This window comes from Callorhinus ursinus, unplaced genomic scaffold (genome assembly GCF_003265705.2).
Source record: "Callorhinus ursinus isolate GAN/ISIS: 27379988/994484 unplaced genomic scaffold, GSC_fseal_2.0 scaffold6, whole genome shotgun sequence".
Taxonomy (NCBI): domain Eukaryota; kingdom Metazoa; phylum Chordata; class Mammalia; order Carnivora; family Otariidae; genus Callorhinus; species Callorhinus ursinus.
Window position 1 is genome coordinate 2,744,414 of NW_027397068.1, and position 15,489 is coordinate 2,759,902.

General features: G+C 35.1%; 1 protein-coding gene across 3 annotated transcripts in view; it reads right to left on the reverse strand.

Moving 5' to 3' along the window:
* Window positions 1-15,489, reverse strand: part of LCA5 (lebercilin LCA5) — a 76,993-nt gene that overhangs the window by 50,185 nt on the left and 11,319 nt on the right. Inside the window, exons 1-2 of one of the 3 annotated variants that reach the window (XM_073893541.1) lie at window positions 1,171-1,223; window positions 261-426 (exon numbers count right to left, since the gene is read on the reverse strand). The exons of 1 other annotated variant lie outside the window; for it this stretch is intronic. The gene's annotated coding sequence lies outside the window, so the exon portion shown is untranslated. Of the gene's footprint in view, window positions 1-260; window positions 1,269-15,489 lie in introns of those variants that run through there. One more of the 3 variants, XM_025858517.2, reaches the window with a different exon arrangement.

Genomic DNA, 15,489 nt, shown 5'->3' on the forward strand with positions numbered 1-15,489 from the left:
ACAACAAAAAAAACCTAACTACATAAAAGTGTAAAACTAAAGTATGTAAAAAATTAATCAAATTAAAACACCTGAAGAAAAACATTTGCAACATGACAGAAAAATGGTTACCATCCTTAACATATATAACTCATACCACCCCATAAGAAAAATATGAGGTCAAACGTTGAATGAGAAAATACATGTTAAGACCCACAATGGGCAATACAAATGATATGCACATAAAAATATTCAACTTCAGATACCATTTTTAAACTTACCAATTATCAACGATTTTTCAAAACAACACTCAATGCTGCTAAAATGCCTATCAAGAAAAGATCCACAGGATTTTTGTAAAAAAAGTTGGCAAGATGTATTAAAACTTTAATTGCACTTTTAACCTTTGATCCGATAATTCCATTCCTAAATAACAAGAAAATAATCCTAAAACACAAGAAAAGTTATATACAAATGTTTATGCAGTACAATTTTTTGAAAGATTTATTTACTTGAGAAAGAGACAGAGAGCATGCAACCAACTGTGACACCCAGGTTCCCCTATGGTACAATTTTTTTTAAAAACAGAAGCAACGTAAGTGTCAAACAATTGCAAAATAATTAAGAATGCTGTAAAAATCAATACAGCATAATATCATGCTGTTGTTAGAAACACTTACAAAAAGTCTGTGTTACCAGAGGAAATGTTTATAGTACTATGGTAAAGACAAAATTCAAACTAGTGAATACAATATGACCTCAACTATACATATCGATTGAAAATACTGAGTATTCTCCCCTCAGAAACTGAAAAAAATTGTAAAGTACGAGATACATATACACCAAAATAGTATCTGGGCAACATGAATTTTAGATGATTTTCTTCTCTGTATATTTTTATTTTCCAATAAAATAAAATTGGATTACCTTTTGCATTGGAATAATTGTTTTTAATATTCAGAAAAAAAAACAAAAACCCCATTGATGAAATTAGTATTTCAAGTATAGTGGTTCTAGTACTATATGGAAAAAGACCTATGTACAATGCAGCACTACTACTGTTCACTACAGCAGTATTACAGTGGTAGACAGGACTAAAACAATCAGAAGGACCATCAGTAAGGAACTGGCAACATACAACCACATAATGAAGTACAGTTATTATGAAGCTACTAAAGGAATGAGCACTACCTCTGTGTTTTTTCTGCAGTCTGGAGTGATCTCCACAATATACTAAGAAAAGAAATATGGACAAAACATGTATAGTATATTACCATTATCAAAAAGAGAAGATTACAAGTTTGTATACATAATGCTTCATATTTTTAAAAAGTAAAAGGATAAACTAAACACTTACTGGGAAAAAAAAGGGTTCTGTAAGGCAAGGCTGTCCAATACAACTTTCAGCAAGAATGGAAATGTTTTATAATCTGTGCTGTCTGGTATGGTAGCTGACCACACATGGCTACTGAGCACCTGAAATATGGCAAATGTGACTGAAGACTAATTTACAATTTTGTTGAATTTTAATTAACTTAAGTTTTAAAAGCTATACATAATGGTGTTTGGCTCATTGAATCTCAATGATCTCATTTTTAAAGGAAATAATAATAGTAACAGAATAGAAGAATTAATGTGACAGTTAATTCTAGAGTCTATTCTAGTCTATTCTAGACTAGAATTAATGTGATAGTTAAATAGGATAATTCAATAACTATGACACAATAAACACTCAGTAAAAATCAACAATTACATTTACAATTCAAACATACAAGATGCTTAGTAAATTGATTGATATTCCTTGTCAAAGACTCAGTTTTAATTACAATATAATTAAAAGCTGATCATATGGTATAAATGAGGATTATTTGTTTACACGCATATAGCAGAAGTAGCTCCCTATGGCCTGTCCCATCTTAATCAGAGATGCCACCTAACTTTTCACTGCAAAAGACAGACCCCACAAAACATTACCTGCCGTTCATCTCCTATGCACCAGCACTCATTCTTCTCCACCCCTGCCTCAAATATATGCATATAGTTTCTAAAAAAAAAAAAAAAGGAAACATCCACTGCCCCATTATTCAAGTCCTTCTCCCTGGGATGGCTATTTTAGTGGCTTATACTTTCATGCCTATGCTATTTCTTGAATTCGCAATTTAAGACCATGAAAGATGGGGATTTAACTGTGACTCATTTTAAATGGTTGCAACATGCAATGACTAGTTAGTTATGGAAGGTTTTTTTCTTGGAATTCCTAATTGTCCTTTATTCTTACTGAAAAGAAAAAACAATCTTCCTATATCACTAATATTTACCTAGCTTGCTAGTCATTCTACCTATAGCCTTGAAATCCATTCCATTCCTCCTCTTAAAACCATTTTTCTTAGAGATCAATTATTTCTGATTCTATTTTAAACCAATTATTCTGTAGACCTGTGGTACCACTGTCATTCTCGAATCATTTTTATAGTACTTCTGAGTTAATCCATTTCTAATAGCTCATGTCATCATCTTTATTAGTTTTGATCACCATTTTACTTCTCCATATCCTCAAATAATTCCACAGAAGGGGTAAAAAGGTTGAGATAAATGCTCTGAGTCCTTGTATGCCTAAGAATGTCTTTATTTTGCCCTCCAATTTGGTAGTTTTCTAAGTTCTGCATTCTAAGTTATCTTTCTCAGGACTTTAAAGACACTGTTCCACTGTCTTCCAAACTCTGAGGTTCTTAAAAGATGTCATACTCTTTTTTATCCAACATGTATTTCTTTTGAGCTCTCACCATGTAACCATAATGAAAATATCAACCACAAAAATCCCTGCCATTACGGAGTTTACACTCTAGTTATGCTCATCTGATTCTCATTCCCTTATAGGTTATCTTTTTCTTTTCCTCCCTAGGAGTTTTTAGGATTTTCCCTCCTCTTATACTGCAATCCCACAACATGTGTAGGTGTGAGTCTTTTTTCATTAATTGTGTTGCCCCTTTATTTCCCTCTTCCTTTTAATATTGAAACAAGTATCTTTAAGCACTAGAAATGAGTGCTTTTCTGATAACTGACTTTCCTGTTTAATCTTTCTAAGACTTCTACTGGCTAAATAACAGACTGCTCTGTTTTTCTATTTTCACTCAACTTATCTTTTAACTATCCAGGGTTGTTGTGTTTTTGTTTACTTTGTGCAAACATGTTAAGTTCCAAGAATTCTTTCTTGTTCTGGTTTTTTTAAATAATTATCCTGTTCTTGCTTTACTGAGGCAATATATTTTCATTTCTCTGAGAACACTAAATAGACATTTTATTTAAAGTCTCTTCTGATCCAGGAACTCGGTTTCACATGGTGACAGTTTTTCTTTTTACCACTGGCTTTTCATTTATATATGGTTTTATTTCTTTGAAGTAATTTTCAGTTGTCCATTGATATATAAAAAAGAGAGAAAAAAGAATAAATTGAAAACAGGTACTTATGAATAGGGTTTCCTGACAGGCACACTCTGCTTTAGGATGAATAGCAGAGAATCAGCCATTTTCCAGGGGACTCCCTAAAAGCTAGAATTAGGAGGGATAATCTCCAGACACAAATATCCACCATGACAACTCTACTTCTCTTTTAGGGTTGTCTTTATTTTGATTTCCTCAAGAAATTACTTCCATATTTTTTGATGGGAAAGAAAGGGAGTGGTGAAGAGCAGAGAATATTACACCGAGGCACTGCGTATGGGATTGGGTAGGAAAGAAGGCATAAGTATTACATAGTTTTTCAACTATTCTTCCTTCTCGTTTTCAATTATCCTTTCTCTCTGACTTTTCAAATTCTAAGATCCTCTAAGATTCTTTTGGATACACCTGAATCTGTCTTTGCTGTAGTTCCCTCTTGAATATTTTCAGACACGGTTTTCTCTGTTTCAATGTGTTTCATCTATTGTTACTCTTTTCCTTTTTCAGAAATGTGCGGTGATGTCTTATCCACTGAGAGTACCCTAATATCCCTTCAAAGTCATAGGTTCATTCTGTTGTTTTTCTTTAATATACTTTTAATGTGGTCTTCAAGAAGAGAGAAGAAAAACACAAATCTACATCTTTAATAACAAATATATTTTAAAGCCAATTATTTCAAACAGTTATTCTCACCCTTTTAAGACAACTTGATATAAGCAATCACTTTTCCAAAGTCCAAGAAACTACTATTCAATTCATGCACCAATTCAGTCAACAAAAATTACTGATGGTACAGATGTCATTATACACAATGAGGAAAGCAATCTGAGCAAGAATACACTGAGAGTTCTTTTAGGGCAGGGTCTGGCTCTTCCATCAAAGAGAGACAATTAAGAAAAAGTAATAATATATTACGTACATATCATTTATATAGTCCCTAAAAATATTACCTGTTAGTTATATGAAAAACCTTTCTTAATAGTAACAAAAAAATACAAGAGTAACCCCCAAAATACTAGACAACATCTTATCTTTGTCCAGTGTCCAATTTAGGATCTATTCTGAACTAAGGTGGATATTTCTAACCTACATAAACTTGTAACATCCCACAGTACATTACAATTCTTCATGAAAATATAGCACTCAATGATCTAAGCCTTCTCAAAGAATAAACACTTAGACACCTGAAAATTCACTTTTTACAACTTAGTACTTAGACCTTGTGGAAACATTGTAGCCTGGCTAATAGTACAGTTCACATAAGGAAACAAAAAGTAACCAGTCAGAAACAAAAGACATGAAATATTAGATTAAAAGAAACAGAAAGAAATAAAGATGAAATAAGACAACTACTAAAACAACAGACATTAATTTTTCTTATAAAGTACTGGGGCGCCTGGGTGACTCAGTCAGTTCTGCATCCAACCCCTGATTTTGGTTCAGGTCATTATCTCACGGGTCATGAGATCAAGCCCTGCATCTGGGTTCCCCACTCAGTGGGGAGTCTGCTTGAAGATTCTCTCCCCCCTTCCCGTCCCCCTACTCATGCTCTCTCGGGCTCTCTCTAGAATAAATAAATCTTAAAAAGAAAAGCATAAATACTAAACAACCAATGAGTCAACAAAGAAATCAAAGAGGAAATAAAACAATACCTGGAGACAAATGAAAATGAAAACACAGCAGTCTAAAATCCTTGGGACACAAGAAACAAGCAAAATTTCAAATAAACAAGAAGGAAAGAAATAATAAAGATCAGAGTGAAAATAAGTGAAATAAAGACTAAAAAAAAGGAAAAGAAAAGAAAAAAAAAAAACAATGAAGCCAAGAACTGGTTCTTTGAAAAGATAAACAAAACTGATAAACCTTTAGCCAGACTCACCAAGAAAAAAAGAGAGAACACCACAAAATCAGAAATTAAAACGTAACAAATGAAACACAAAGAATTATAATAGAGTATTATGAAAACTTATATGCCAACAAATTGGATAACTTAGAAGAAATGAGTAATTTCCTAAAAAAAAAATACAATCCTTCTAAAATTGAATCATGAAGAAATAGCAAATCTAAACAGCTGATTAGTAGTAAAAAATTGAATTGGTAATCAAAAAACTCCCAAAAATATCTAGAATCAGATGAATTCACAGGTGAATTCTACCAAACATTTAAAGAATATCTATTCTCAACATTTTTCCAAAGAAGACAGAGATGGCCAACAAACACATGAAAAGATGCTCAATATCACTGATCATCAGGGAAATATAAATCAAAACTACAATGAAATATCACCTCACAGCCGTCAGAACGGCTAAAACGAAACGGCTAAAATGAAAAACACAAGAAACAACAGGTGTTGATGAGGTTGTAAAGAAAGGGGAACCCTCTTGCACTGCTGGTGGGAATGCAAACTGGTACAGCCACTCTGGAAAACAGTATGGAGGTTCCTCAGAAAGTTAAAAATAGAGCTACCTGGGGCACCTGGATGGCTCAGTCAGTTAAGCGTCTGACTCTTGATTTCGGCACAGGTCATGATCTCAGGGTCGTGAGGTTGAGCTCTATGTTGGGCTCCACACTGAAAGCATGGAGACTACTTAAAATTCTCTCCCTCTCCTTCTGCTCCTCCTCACCCCCCCCAAAAACAAAAAACATGAAACAAAAAAAGCGACCTTACGATCCAGCAATTGCACTGCTAGGTATTTACCTGAAGAATACAAAAAAACTAACTCAAAGGAATACATCCACCCTGATATTTATAGTTGCATTATCTAGAATAGCCAAACTACGGAAACAGCCCAAATATCCATTGACTGATGAATGGAAAAAGATGTGGTATATATACAGAATGGAATATTACTCAGCCATAAAAGAGAAAGAAGTCTTGCCATTTGCCATGATGTGAATGGAACAAGAGAGTATTATTGTAAGCGAAATTAGTCAGAGAAAGACAAATACCATATGATTACATTCAAATGTGGAATTTAAGAAACAAAACAAATGAGCTTGCGGGAAAAAAGAGAGGCAAACCAGGAAATAGACTCTTAACTATAGAGAACAAACTGATGGTTACCAGAGAAGAGGTGGGTGGGGGATGGGTTAAATAGATGATGGGGACTAAGGAGTGCACCTGTTGTGATTAAGCACTAGGTGTTGTATGGAAGTGCTGAATCACTACACTGTACACCTGAAACTAATATTACACTGTATGTTAACTATCTGGAATTTAAATAAAAACTTAAAAATAAAGGATACCTATTCTCTTCAAACTATTCCAAAAATAGAAGAGGAAGGAAAGCTTCCAAATAAATTCTACAAGGTCAGCATTATCTTGATACTAAAACCAGACAAAGATACTACCAAAAAAACTACAAGCCAATATACCTGATGAACATAGATGTAAAATGTCAACAAAATATTAGCAAATCACATTCAATAATACATTAAAAGAATCATTCAGTACCATTAAGTGGAATTTACTGCAGGAATACAATAAGGACAGTTCAATATCTGTGAACCATCAACATGACACACCACATAACAAAATGAGGGATAAAAATCATATTGATCATCTCATTAGATGCAGAAAAAACACCTGATAAAATTCAAAATCCATTCAATCCATCTATTGAGCAAAACTCTCAACAAAGTGGGCTTACACAAAACATACTGCAACATGATAAAGGCAATATATGTCAAACCCACAGCTAACATCATACTCGATGAAAAATTAAAAGGTTTTCCTCCAAGATCAGGATCATGACAAGGATGTCCACTCTTGCCACTTTTACTCAAAATAACACTGGAAGTCCTAGCCATATCAATCAGACAAAAAATTAAAGAAAAGGCATCCAAATCGGTAAAGGAAAAAGTAAAACTGTCACTCTTTGTAGATAATATGATATTACATATAGAAAACCCTAAAGATTCCACCAAAACATTACTAGAATAAATAAGTTGTAGGATACAAAGTTAATACACAGAAATCTGTTGCATTTCTATACACTTATAACAAAGTAGCAGAAAGAGAACTTTTTTTTAATTCCATTTACAATTGTTCCACGAATAATAAAATGCTTAGGAATAACTTAACCAAGAAGGTGAAAGAACTGTACTCTCAAAACTATTAAACTCTGAGGAAAGAAATTGAAGATGACACAAACAAATGGAAAGATACACCATGTACATGGGTTAGAAGAATTAATATTGTTAAAATGTCCAAACTACTCAGGGCAATCTACAGATTCAATGCAATCCCTATCAAAATACCAACAATATTTTTTACAGAACTAGAATAAGTAATCCTAAAACTTGTATGGAAGTACAAAAGATCCTGAACAGCCAAAGCAATTTTGAGAAAGAAGAAAAAAGATGGGGGTATCACAATCCCAGATGGTACTGGTATAAAAACAGACACATAAATCAATGAAACCGTATAGAGAGCCCAGAAATAAACCCACACTGTGTGGTCAATTACTCAATGACAAAGAAGGTAAGAATATACAACGGGAAAGACCTCCTTTTCAATAAATGATGCTAGGAAAACTAACAGCTACATGCAAATGAATGAAACTAGACCACTTTCTTAAACTACACACAAAAATAAACTCACAATAATTAAAGACCTAAATGTGAGACCTGAAACCATAAAACTCCCAGAAGAAAACATAGGCAGTAATCTCTTTGATATAGACCTTAGGAACGTTTTTTAGATATTTCTCCTCAGGCTAGGGAAACAAAAAAGCAAAACTAAACTACTGGGACTCTACCAAAATTAAAACTTTTGCGCAGCAAAGGAAACCATAAACAAAAAGGCAACCTAGTACATCCGTTAAGGGGTTAATATCCAAAATATATAAAGAACTTATCCAATTCAACACCAAAAAACAAACAATCCAATTAAAAAGTAGGCAGAGAACCTGAATAGACATTTTTCCAAAGAAGACATATAGATAGCCAACAGACAAAAGAAAAGATGCTCAATATCACTAATCATCAGGGAAATGCAAATCAAAACCACAATAAGGTATCGCCTCACACCATTCAGAATGGCTAGTATCAAAAAAAGAATAAACTACAAATGCTGGAGAGGATGTGGAGAAAAGAACCTTGACACCCTGGTGGCAGGAATGTAAACTGTTGCACTGGCGGTGACAGACACCTCACTCATAGTAAGCATAGCATAACCTATAGAGTTGTTAAATCCCTATGCTGTATGGTTAAAACTAATGTAATGTGCCAAGTGGACTTCAGTAAAAAAAGTATAAACAAATAAAAATAAGTAGTATAGCTTAATAAGATTACATACCAAATTTGCACTGGAAGGAACCCTGGGGAATCACTTTTTCCTTTGAAAAGAATAAGGAAACTAACACCCAGAAAAACAAACTGACTTACCCAAGATTACAATTTACCTAAGGTGACAGTTAAGTGAATAAGCCTTGAAATGGACCACAGGCACACCTCAGAGATATTTTGCAGGTTTAGTTCCCAACCACCACAATAAAGTTAATACTGAAATGAAGCAGACTACAATAAAAATAATCAAATGAATTTTTTGGTTTCCCAATGCATATGAATGTTTATACTATACTGTAGTCTACTAACTATGCAAGAGCATTGTCTTTTAAAAAATGTACATATCTTAATTTAAAAATGCTTCATTGTTAAGAAATGTTAATCACCATCTGAGATCTCAGTGAGTCATAATCTTTTTGCTGGTGGAGCCTTGCCACAGTGTTGATGGCTGCTGACTAATCAGGGTGATGGTTGCTGAAAGCTGGGTGGCTGTGGCTATTTCTTAAAATAATACAACAAAGTCTGTCTCATTGATTGACTCTTCCTTTCATGAACGATTTTTCTGTAGCATGCAAAGCTGTTTGAAAGCATTCTACTCACAGTAGAACTTCTTTCAGAATTGGGGTCAATCCTCTAAAACCCTGCCATTGCCTTGTCAACTAAGTTTCTATAATATTCCAAATCCTTTCTTGTCACTTCAACAGTCTTCACAGCATCTTTACCAGCAGGAGATTCCATCTCAAGAAGCCACTTTCTTTGCACATCCATAAGTAACAACCCCTCTTCTGTTCAAGTTTGATCACGAGATTGCAGTAATGCAGTCACGTCTTCAGGCTCTACTTCTACTTCTCTTGCTAATTCCACCACATTTGTGGTTACTTCCCCCACTTAAGTCTTGAACCCCTCAAAGTCATCCCATAAGGGTTGGAATCAACTTTTTCCAAACTGCTGTTAATATTAATATATTGGGGGCACCTGGGTGGCTCAGTCGTTAAGCGTCTGCCTTCAGCTCAGGTCATGATCCCAGGGTCCTGGTATCGAGTCCTGCATCGGGCTCCCTGCTCCGCTGGGAGCCTGCTTCTCCCTCTCCCACTCCCCCTGCTTGTGTTCCCTCTTTAAGCTGTCTCTGTCAAAATAAAATAAATAAATTCTTTAAAAAAATAACCCTTAATGATTGCAGAATTCACTGAACATTCCTGAATCGTTTAAAAAAAATTTAATATATGGACCTCTTCCCACAAATCACAAATGTTCTTAATGGCCTCTAGAATGGTGAATCTTTTCCAGAAGGTTTTCAATTTACTTTGCCCAAATGCATCAGAGGAATCATTACCTATGGCAGCTACAGTCTTACAAAATGTATTTGTTAAATAAAACTTTAAAGTCAAAATTACTCCTTGATCTATAAGCTGCAGATGGATGCTGTGTTAGCAGGCATGACAACAACATAAATCTCACTGTATACCTCCATCAGCTTTTGGGTGACCTGGTGTGTTGTCAATGAGCAGTAATATTTTGAAAGGAATTTTTTATCCCTGAGCAGTAGGCCTCAACAGTGGGCTTAAAATATTCAGTAAACAATGTTGTAAACAGATGTACTGTCATCCAGGCTTTGTTGATGCATTGACAAGAGCACTGGCAGAGTAGATTTAGCATAATGCTTAAGGGCTCTAGAATTTTTGGAATGGTAAATGAACACTGGTTCAACTTAAAGTCACCAGCTGCATCAGCCCCTCACAAGAGAGTCAGCCTGTCCTTTGAAGCTTTGACGACAAGCACTCACTTCTCTGTAGCGATCAAAGCCCTAGATGGCATCTTCTTCCAATAGAAGGCTGTTGTGTCTACATTGAATATCTGTTGTTTGGAGAAGCAATCATCTTTATTATCTGAGTTAGATCTTCTGGATAACTTGCTGTAGCTTATATATCAGCACTTACTGCTTCACTCTGTACTTTGATGTTACAGAGATGGTCTCTGTCCTTAAACCTCATGAACCAACTTCTTGCAGCTTCCAAGTTTTCTTTTGCAACTTCCTCACCTCTCTCAGCCTTCATAGAACTGAAAAAATTTGGGCTTTACTCTGGAATAGGCTTTGGCTTACGAGACTGTTGTGGCTGGTTTGATCTTCTGCCCAGACCACCAAAACTTTCTCCGTTATCAGCAATATGGCTGTTTCACTTTCTTATCTTACTGTATGTGTTCACTTCAGTGGCACTTTTAATTTCCTTAAAGAACTCTGCCTTTTCAACTTGGCTGTTTGATGCACAGGCCTACCTTTTGGCCTCTCTTGGCTTTCAACATGCCTTCCTCATTAAGCTTAAATCATGTCTATCTTTTGATTTAAAGTGAGAGATGTCTGACTTTCACTTGAACACTTACAGGCCATCATAGGGTTATTAATTGGCCTAATTTCAATCTTGTTGTATCTCAGGGAATAGAAAGGCCCAAGGACAGGGAGAGAGATGGGGGAATGGCTGGCTGGTGGAGCAGTCAGAATGCACACATTTATATGGTCTTATATGGGTGAAGTTCATGGCACCCCAAAACAATTACTATAGTAACATCAAAGATAACTAATCAGAGATCACCATAGCAAATACTGTAATGAAAAAGTCTAAAATATTATGAGAATTTAGAAAATGTGACACAGACAGAAAGTGAACAAATGCTATTGAAAAAAATGGTGCCAACAGACTTGCTCAATGCAGAGTTGCCACCAATCTTCAAACTGTAAAAAAAAAAAAAAGCAGTTTCTGCAAAGCACAATAAATCCAAGTGCAATTAAACAAGGTATGCCTATACAAGTTTTCTCTTAGTTGAGTAAGCCATTAGGCATTTCAATATCAACAATCAGATGCGAACTACCTCATCTTTGAAGTCATCTCCATTTGTATCTATCCCATACTGTGGCTTTCCTGCCACTAAAACTGAAGAAGCATTTTTGCTCCTTTTCGAGCTAAACCTTTCACCTGTCTCCTTTCCCGTATCTTCTCTCCATCTCAGGACTGTGCCTCTGCTACTGTACTCTGTACGGGATCATTCCTACCAACAAAGAGGCTCTAATAAAGCTGTTGCTTGATCCATGTCCTAATACATCTACGACCCAGTTGTTCTAATTTTCCAATAAATCTCTTTTGAAGAGTAATCTAGAATGTTATCTCTACTTTGTTGAATCTGCCTCCTCTTCCTTATCTCTAAATGTTGGAATAACCAAAGCTCTCCATATTGGCTCTCTTTTCTTCATCTACACTCTCTCCTTAGGTGATCTCATCTAGATTTCATTTACTCTTTCAGATTCACATATCCACATTCATATGTGACAACTCCACCTGGGTATCTAAAAATCTTTTCAAACTTACATGTCCAAAACCAAAATAGTAATTTGTCCTCTTTCTACACCCACTCTTTCCTATTTTTCTAATTTCATTAAATGGCACTTCCATCTAATAAATTACTCATGTCGCAAATCTAAGGATCATCCTGAATTCCTTCTTAACCTCACAACCCACATCCAAACCATCTGTGAAACCAGGTGGTTTTATCTCCCAAAATACATCCCACATTAATTATTTTTTATCATTCCCACTGCTACTGCCCTAGTCCAAGCCACCATCTTTTTTCACTTGAACTTCTGCAATAGTCTCTTAAGTGATACCCTGCTTTCATCCTTGCTTCCACAGACGAAGCTACCTGACACAGAAATCAGATAGCATTGCTCTCCTGCTTAATACTCTTCAATGGCTTCTTGCAACCATCAGATTCCTCAACCAGACCTGCAAACTCATACAAGATCTAGCCCTTCTGCCTACTTCTCCTTTCTTATCTCATGCCACTCATATACTTTTTCAGCCAAAGTGGCCTTCTTTGGTGCCTCCAACATGCCTGCCAACTCACAGATTTTGTACTTGAAGCACCCTTTACCTAAAATGCCCTTCTCAGAACTTTACAAAGGTGGCTCCTTCTCTTTGTCCTGTCCTCAGCATAAATGTCACCTTCTCAAAGATGGCTCTCCTGACATTTCTATTAAAGTGAGCCCAGTCACTCTATCTTAATTACTGTTTTATTTTCTTCACAGACCTTGTTACTATTAGAAATAATCTTACATTTATCTTTCTCTTCCTACTAAATAGAAGACCCATAAGAACAGAAACCTTGTCCACCTAGTTCACCATGGTAACAACACCATTCACTAATTTCTTATGGAATGATTATTCTATAAAGCTATTCCAAATAGAATGTTAATAATTTCATTCTTTAAAATGTCTTTGTTTTAAAGGAAATGTTAAATTTCCCCTCTTTTAAATAACTAAGTAAGACTTACTTAAACCTCTAAAATTCCTGAGAAGGGAGAAAAGTTAGCAAATCAAAAAGGTCTGCTCAGAGCCATTACCATAGTAAAGTTGGAATATTCTAACTCAGTTGATTTTAAATAACTGAGATGACCTAATAGGGCTTCAAAGTAAAATTCACCTGTACTTACAACACTACTTTCCGTTTGACTAATATAAACTAGTCACAATATTACTAAACGAATAAATGAATATTATTTTTCTCTTAAAAGAAAAAAGTTACCTAGAATATCAGAACACTGAAGATTTATATTACAAGTACAGTTCTCCAGCTAATTTAAGCTAATTCTTTGTGATGCAGAATAAATCAACTAACAGTTGTTCATCTGTCTCCCCTATCTATACAAGGGTAACTAGATAAAAGCAAAAAAGAAAAACTACAAGTCTTGCCCAATTTCAATTCCTAAGAATTGTTTATTTTCTAAAAATGGCCAGGAGTGCTACTATGGCAATGCTAGAAAACTAGCAAATCTAACACGTAATTTTTCTTCCAAAAATAAACTGCTTTCTAAAAATATCCCAAACAGTATAGGTCACACGTAACAGGTCAGAAAAAAGATGACCATAAACCCCTTCAGTACCAGAATGCCTCCTTTACATCCAGTTTCAAATGATTCAAAAGTAGGTGTAAGTAAGAAAGCTTACTATATATGGAATAACATAATGATTATCTGATTTATAGGACTTTAAGAAAAATAGATGAGGCTAGTAAAAGAATGCAGTTCATAACAGAAGATATATTTCAGTAGGGGGAAGCAGCATGTGCAAACGTAAAAGGTATGAGATAAGTGAGGCATATCATCAAACTGTAAACAGTATACAATTGTGCTATCCAAACATGGTAGCTACTGAGCACCTGAAATGTAGCTAGTCAGAACTGAGATATCTGGTAAGTGTAAAGTACACATGGGATTTTGAAAACTTAGTACATAAAAGAACAACATAATCTCCTTAATGATATTTTTAAATATTCATCATGTTAAAATATTATTTTGGATGTATTGGATTAAATAAGATATACTATTAAAATTAATTTCACCTGTTTGTATTTTCCTGTGACTACTGAAAAAAATGTGTTAAATTATGTATATGGTTCACATTATATTTCTTTTAGACAATGCTGCATTGACGGGGGAGTCAGTGGTAAAGTAATAAATGAGACTGAATCAAGTGGAAGAGACTATTACAAGAAGGATCTTTATATCATACAAAGAAGTTGGTTAGAAAAAAAGGATTTTCAGTAGGATTAAAATGATCAGATCTGACACTTAAAAAGATCCATCCCCAGCCCAAGTACTGGAGGGCCAATAAGGCTGAAGGCAGAAGACCAGGTGCTCTTGAAATCAGGTGGCCAGTGACGGTAACAGAGGGTAAGCAGAGATATAGAGTACAGAATTAAGAAATGTTTATCAAGTAAAACAAGCTGGACTTGATGACAGATTATATGTGGACTGTGAGAACAGAGAAGAATTCCAAGTTCTTCCAAATTCAGAGAATGAATTCCAAAGTTTTGGGTTTACCAAATTGGGTAAATATGGTACCACTCAATAGGGCAGATTTGGTGGGGAAAGATGGTTTCATATCAGACACACTCAGTTAAGTTAGGATGCCTGTGGGAAATCTATGTGGAAATACCAAAAATTAGCTACACAAATTTAGAGTTAATTCAAGAGTTCCAGGACAGAGATAAAAATTGATTGTGCATTAATAAAATATAGATGGTGGAAGCCAAGACAACCAGAAGCCTGAAGATGAACTCACCAAGAAAAGAACACAGAGTGCAGAGAAGGCAAAAGACTAAATTATGAGGAAACGCAATAATTATATGTTGAGCAGAGGGGAGCAGGATTCCACAAAGAAGCAAAGAAGATCAATAATAACAGGCAGGAGAAGAACCAGGTGAGAGAGCAGAATCTTCTTTTTTTTGAAGGGGGTGCTGGGCAGAGGGAGAGAGAGAATCAAGCAGGTTCCATGCCCAGCCCAGAGTCCGATGCAGGGCTCCATCTCTCCGGGTGGGGAGATCATGACCTGAGCCGAAATCAATCAGAAGCTTAACCAACTGAGCCACCCAGGTGCCCCAAGAGTAGAATCTTCAAATGAACTTCTGTGTCTTATCCTATTCCATGATTGCTTAACAGAAAAGATGTGACGCTGACAAAAAAAAGAAAAATCTCTTTTCCAAAGTCACCAACTACTTTTTGATATTTAAAATGATACTTCGTCAATTCAGAAAATCAAAACAAACTGTTATTTCTTTTTGTGCGTCTGGATAAACATACAAGTCAACATGCAACAAAAGTCCAAAGTGAAATAGAATAGTAATATCAAATTCAAATGTGGAACTATAACGAAAAAATATGGATTACAATAACACAATAATCTCCACAATTGTACCCTTTTTTCAAAACTGCATGTAGACCCCTCCTGCCAAATA